Source organism: Bactrocera tryoni, chromosome 4, assembly GCF_016617805.1.
Source record: "Bactrocera tryoni isolate S06 chromosome 4, CSIRO_BtryS06_freeze2, whole genome shotgun sequence".
Classification (NCBI taxonomy): domain Eukaryota; kingdom Metazoa; phylum Arthropoda; class Insecta; order Diptera; family Tephritidae; genus Bactrocera; species Bactrocera tryoni.
Window position 1 is genome coordinate 73564978 of NC_052502.1, and position 7089 is coordinate 73572066.

Sequence of the window (7089 nt, forward strand, 5' to 3'; positions counted from 1 at the left end):
TAAATTATAAACATTGCTAAGCTAATTTAAAAAAAATAAATTTTAGGTGTATATAAACATTTTTTATGGAAAAAAATTGTAAACAATATTAAAAATAATTACGAAATTTGCATTATCGCAAATTTATTTTTGTGTTAACAATTTTTTTCAAATTTTTAATTTTTGTATACATTTTCGTTTTTTATGTAAAAAATATGCTTAAAAATATCTAAAATATTTTAATTTTTTCATTTCATAAAAATTTGTATTTTTTTATTCAAGCTTATTGATTTTTATATACAAATATGTGTTTTTAAAAAAATTTATGCAAAAAAATTTAAAAAAAATTTCAAAAATAATTTTTTTTTCATTCCTTACAAATTTACATTTCTGATTACCATTTTTTGCAATTTTATAAATTTTTTATTTTATTATCCTTTATGTGTTCACTTTCGTCCTGTTTCATATAATTAGGGCAAGCTTAGGTTTTTTACTGCTATTTTTGGGCTTAGTATTTCCTTTAACTGTTCCGGAAGTACCCGAGACTTTCGCGGAACTTAAATTACCACGGTTGGACGGAAAAGCTCATTCGTCGTCATGAAACGAAACATACAGTGCTGGACAAAATAAGAGCATTATGATGGTGAAAACAGCTCTAGGACAGCTAACTTCCAGTTCTCTTTATTTAATTCAGTAGTACAACAACTCTTCAGCAGCTGAAAAATAAAAAAAAAATAAAAAAAAAATAAAATAAACAATTATTTTTAATGAATTATTAATAAATTTTTTAAGTATTTTGAATTTGTAAAAGTAAAAAATTAAAGTTCTTATTTTGTTAAGATAGATAAATAATAAATGGAAGTTAATATTGATTTATGATTTAATATTAGTAGCATGATATTTATTTCCGACTAACGGTCGCTCAACTTCTTGACTTAGAGTATTGGCAGAGGATGGCAGTAGCAAGGAGCAACTGTGGGCTAAAACTATGGAAAAAGTGGGCGTGGTCCCGCCTACTAATAAGTTTAGAGTACATATCTCTCAAAGCGTTCAAGCTAAAATATCCTGCAAGCTAACGAGGGTTTCAATAAGAACGGTAGAATATTTTTTTTAAATAAAACAAAAACGATTTGGGATATTAGTGAATTTCTTTATTCCTGCATGAAAGTGAATTTGATGACATTATGTATGGAGTTCGATTTCTCTTGCATGGCCACCATAAGCGCGCTTGTAGAAGTCCCTACGCTAAGCCCAATTTTCGAGGGTTTTCAAGCATAAATCGGCCGATACTCCTGCGATTTCACGTTCGATGTCCGTACGAAGTTCATCAATCGTAGCTGGCTTGTTGGCAGAGACCATAGACTTGACGTAGCCACACAGGAAATAGTCTAACGGCGTCAAATTGTACGACCGAGGCGGCCAATTGACTGGGCCATTTCGTGAGATAACACGTTCACTAAACTTGGTTTTCAAAAAATCGATTGTGACATTCGCTGTGTGGCTTGTGGCGCCATCCTGCTGAAACCACATATTGTCCAACCACATCATCCAATTCAAGCCAAAAATATTCGGTTATCATTGAGCGGTAGCGATTCCCATTTACAGTAACGTGCTGGTCTTGACCGTCCCGGAAGAAAAACGACCCAATGAAACTCACCAAACCGTTATTTTTCCGGATACAATGGTGACTCATGGAGTACGTGTGGATTGCTGCCTGGCCAACCAATAATGCATATTTTGCTTATTGATGAAGCCATTCAGGCATAAATTAACCTCATCGCCCATTTTCAAGATGATGTCTGAACAATTCACGAACATCCGACGATCCAGTGATCAAACGGATTCAGTTCTTACGTCAATTTGATATTGTACGGATGTAGGCCAAGATATTTTCGCAAAATCCAGCACAACAACGCCACACAGATGCCCAACGCTTGAGAATGACGTGTGAGAGACTGATTTGGGTCTTCCTCAATTGATGCACGAACGGCAGCAATATTCTCGACACAACGTGCTCTTCTTCGTCTCACTGGCACGGGTCATTTTGTATTGTGCCTGTAGATTAAAATTTGTCCATTAGAGGCTCAATTGTTGATCTGAGCAGACGATTATGACGACCATAAATTGGATGTAGCGCTCTTAAAGTTCCGAATTTCGGTAGTAAATTTTAATAATTTCGATTCGTTGTTGGATCCCATATATCTCCATTATGAAATGGCAAACTTACTGAAGAGAAATATCAGAAGAGCGGGAAAAACATGGCGTCGTTTGTTGTCCCCATCGGTCTACTTTTGTAGCGTCCCTATTGAAACCCCCGCTACTACTTATAATAATTTTCCTTTCTAACTAGTTTTGTGCCGAATGTGTCGGTCAGCGAGTATTATTTATATACAAAATTGCTTTAAATATGTTATCAAGTATACCAAGCAATGCCAATATTAGTTTAGTCAATAAAATGTTCGGTTACACTTACTTAGGCCTTCCATACTTGTTTATACAGTCAATGTACAGCGTCTAACTATGGGGAGGACTTTCTCTTTTTCCAACGAGATGGTGCACCGACTCATGTTTCATGCTGTTACGTCTACACATGGACACGTTGCGTGCACATTTTGGCGACTCGTTAATTTCGAGACATGACCAAGTCAAATGGTCACCAGGATCAGGCGATTTAAGGCCTCTAGATCATTTTCTCTGCGGTTATGTTAAATCAAAGGTTTACGCCAATCAACCAACAACGCTCGCGGAGCTCGAAGACAACATTCAGCGCCTTATAGCCGAAATTCGATTTGAGTGGTCCTTTTTGGTAGACCCTTTTATTCAGAGAAAAATTTTGAAAAAAGATCTTTAAACGAATATTTTAACAAAATTTTGAGGGAAAAATTTATAACAAAAATATGAAAAAAGCAATTGTGAATTTTTCTTTAATAACTTAAAAATATAATTAAAAAAGAATTGTTAAAAAATATTAAATTTAAATCTGAAACAAAAATCTTTAAAAAAATATCAACATTTTCTTAGTAAATAATAAAAAAATAACAATTGAAGATATTAAAAAATAATTTAAAAATTAAGAAAAAAATTAAAAAAAATTAAAAAAAAATTAAAAAAAAAATTAAAAAAAAAAATTAAATTGAAAAAATTTTTTAAAAATCTTGTATCAAAGTTCAAAATTAGAAAAAAAAAAATTTAAAAAAAAAATTTAAAAATTAAAAACATTAAATTTTTAAATTTTAAAATTTTCATTTTTTGAGTTTATTATAATTTAAAAATTTTTAAAATATGGTTTTTTGTTTAAAGAACTTTTTCCTCAAAATCATGTTTTATATACATATTTTATGTTTTTAATATTTTTTAAATTTTTATGAGAAAGGAAAATAACTATTAAAAAATTAAAAAAACATAAAAATGTTTTAAATTAAATTAATAAAAGAAAAAAATAATTTAAAAATTGAAAATTAAAAAAATTGCAAAAAATAATAAATTTAAATCTGAAACAAAAATCTTTAAAAAAAATCTCAACATTTTCTTAGTAAATAATAAAAACATAACAATTAAAAAATAATTTAAAAATTGAGAAAAAAATCTATAAAAAAATTTTGTCTTAAAGAAAAAAAATCGAATTAAAAAAAAATATTTTAAAAATTAAAACATTAAAAAATTATTATAATTTAAAAAATTTTTTAAAACATATTTTTTTTGTTTAAGAATTTTTTTCTTAAATTTTTCAAAATCTTGTTTATATACATATTTGTTTAATTTTTTTAATAATTTTTTAAATTTTTATGAGAAAAGGAAAGGAATTATTTTCTAAAAAATAATAAAAAAAAGCCATAAAAAATGTTTTAAATTAATAATTAAAACAAAAAATTATTTAAAAAATTAATAAATAAAAAAAACTAATAATTTATAATTAAAAAAATAATAATTTATAATTTAAAAAAAATTCCGGAATCTTTAAAAAGTTTTAATAACTCCCTAAATTTTGCCTTCATTGCCAATTTGTATTTGTGCTTACAAATTCATTTGCTTGTATTGCGTTTTTATAATGGCGGCATAGCACGAATTTTTGTTTTTGCAAATTCGCCACCATAGCCGGTGGGAAGAAGATAGCCAATGTGCGCCCAGCTATGCAAAAGCAAAGCGGCAACTGTTTCGAACAACAACAACAAACACAAGGAAAAATGGACAAAGCGAATTAGTCATAGAAAATTTTACTGGAGCGGATAACCACACACACATGCATACAAACAAAAGTTAGCATGAATGAATGGCCGAAATGAGAATGCCGACTGAGAGCTTAACTTGTGCGGAAAGAGCACACCAATGCAAATCTACACTTAGCGAACTTGCACAAACACAAGCGCAAGTAAATGACTGCGCTTGTGGGCGGCAGAAAGCGCACTAACACACACGCGCAAAGTGCACAAACTAAGAAGTGTGGGTGAGCACTACAATCCGAGAGCAGATGAGAGCGTGTGCCTCCTAGAGCACGCACACAACGAAATATTTGAGAGGTCGAAAGCTTGCACAGCAAAGTGTGGGTGAGTGATCTCAAACTGTAAACAAAGAAAAAACGGGAGAGAGAGCGCGAGAGTGTAGCTGTGTGTGTGTGGAAAAATGAGCGCAAAAGCACAACAAAACACATCACATGAACACTTTTTATTACCGAAAGCTCTGCGCTCACCATTTTGTTGATAGCCTTGTATGTATGACTTAAGCTTTCTTGGCGATCACGCTGAAAAAAAGCTGCAAAATGGCGGTGGAGCGACAAGGCGTGCACAAGTGTTGGCTGGTGCCAAGAGAGCAATCGTATATATGTGCTGTAATGAAAGCTTTTAGAGAGTACACTGCATGTGTACATGAGAGTACACTGTATGTGGCAGCTTTTGCACAAATCGCCGAGTGGGACAATTGATGAGGCGATGCGCTGCGCTGCTGCTGAAATGGCTGGCAAACAAAGGCGGTTGGGCGAGCTTTTAAAGCTACATACAGATATATAGACATATGTAAATGTATGTATGTATGTGTGTAGGTATTATTGTATTTTGCTTTTTGTATTTATTAGTGTGTTGGTGAACTGGCAGCGCTAAGGCATTAAAATTATGCGTTTAATGGCCTAAGCGCTGGCAAGCTTTTAAAATATGGTCGATACGATTTTGAACTTCATAAAAGTGTTAATGATCTCTCGAGGCGAGGAAAGCAAATGATTTATACATAATTGCAGCTATGTAAAATGAATGTGAATATGAAGAAAGCGTAGCCTGAGAAAATTTGAAGTAAGTTACTAAAAGAGCTTTGCACTTAGCCGAAATGTAGAGCTTGTAACATATGAAGCTACTAATGAACACACAATTCATGAGTTTGTAGACTGAAGTCTTAAAAAAATCGTAAATATCAAGAGCGCTTGAAGAGCACAAAAAAATTCCAGAGATTATGGCGCCTCAGTTGGGGAAATCTTTTTACGAGCAAGCGTATTAGAAAAGAAACAATAAAAAGTGTCTTGGCAGATAGCTTGTGTGGGGAAAGCCATGCAAAAAATTTGGTTGCTAACAGAAAATGTTGTGGAATTTTATGGAACACTAGATTGTAGAGTGAGCGATAGATGACGCATACTCAATTAGAAATTAGCAAACTAGAACAGAGAACGTTTTTTGCTAGAGCTAAGCTCTTCTATGCGCAGAGGAATTTCGAACAAAGAGTCTAAGAATGAAATGCTACACAAAGAAATGAACTGACTGACTTAAAGGTTTGGAAAACGACTAATTAAACTTGAAGAGAAAATGATAAAACATGAGAAAAGAGAAATGAGCAACGAGTAAGAGCGCCACCCAAAGGGTGTGGGAGTTGTATAATGGAAAGTGGAATGTATGAGAGCTTTGTGGCGTGCTGAAATTGGAACAGTTGGGGTACGAAAGCTGGGGAAATATGTTGGGGCGAGTGCAGTAATATAGTAGGAGGAACAACAGAGCTGAAAGCTACGAGTAGTAAGCGCTATAGAATAAAAGCGAAATATAAGAGATTGGCTTACTAAGAAGAGCGCTAACAAAAAGCTAAGTAAGAGCAGCGTCAAATCAGAAGAGTGTTAAATTGCAGGAGCGCTAACTCGGAGGAGCATTAAATCGGAGCAGCGCCAAATCAGCGGAGCGCTACTAAGAGCAGCGGACTAAAAGCTGCGCGTGACTCTACGCTGCTGCTACATTATGAACAGAGCGCGCCGCTGAATGTGGGCGAGTAAAGTACGGCAAATTTTTAATTTTATAGCTAATGGCGCATGAGAGAGTTTGCAGAATTTTGCTACGCCGCCAAAGCAAGTGTCGCGCTCTTGCGACGCCTACTCACTAGTCATTGAATTTAAGCGAAATTTCTATAGAGCAAACGCTCTTGCTCAGCACCTTTGAGCGCCGTATGGCAGCGCTCACTCTAATGCTGCTGACTAAGCTTTAATTTTGCAAATGCAAAAGCAAAAAAAAAGCACGAGAAAAAATTAGAATAAAACACATATAATAAAATGCTTATAAAAAATCTTTTGCATGAAATATATATACTAAATATATAAATATATGTACATATGTATGTATGTATGTATATGCAAGCATAGGCGAGATCGCGTAAGCGTTTTTGCCAACGCGTACAGAGCGACACAACACGCTTGGCAACAAAAAATGGTAAAAGAAATAGCGCAAATAAAAGAACAAAGAAAAAGAAAATAAAAATTTATATATACAAACTGAAATTAGCAAAAAAAGAAGAAAAATATACGCTGCGTTTAGTAAAAAGCATAGCAATATGGGTTTGTGCGTACGCGTGTGTTCAACTCAAGTGTACCTATGAGCACACATGGTAATTTTTGCAAATAATATTTATGCATGTAGATACATATGTATGTATGCATGTAGCAAAATTTATTTCGCAGCGCGCTATGTGCACACGTTTGAAGGTTGTTTTATTAAGTAGAGCTGGCGAAAAAGCACATGGCGTCTCACATTTTGTGCAAAAAAATTAAATTTTTTAAAAAATCCATATTATAAATTTAAAAAAATTACGAGAAAAGAAAATTTAATTAAAAAAAAATTTAAAATTTAATTTTTTTTAATATTAAAATTGTAA

At 32.9% G+C, this 7089-nt stretch overlaps 1 long non-coding RNA gene across 2 annotated transcripts in view; it reads right to left on the minus strand.

Moving 5' to 3' along the window:
• Positions 1 to 355: 355 nt before the first annotated feature.
• Positions 356 to 7089, minus strand: part of LOC120774002 — a 134487-nt gene continuing 127753 nt past the window's right edge. The window contains exons 7-8 of one of the 2 annotated variants that reach the window (XR_005705210.1): positions 2453 to 2792; positions 356 to 695 (exon numbers count right to left, since the gene is read on the minus strand). This is a non-coding gene — a long non-coding RNA (uncharacterized LOC120774002). The remainder of the gene's footprint in view (positions 696 to 2452; positions 2793 to 7089) is intronic. The other variant, XR_005705209.1, reaches the window with a different exon arrangement.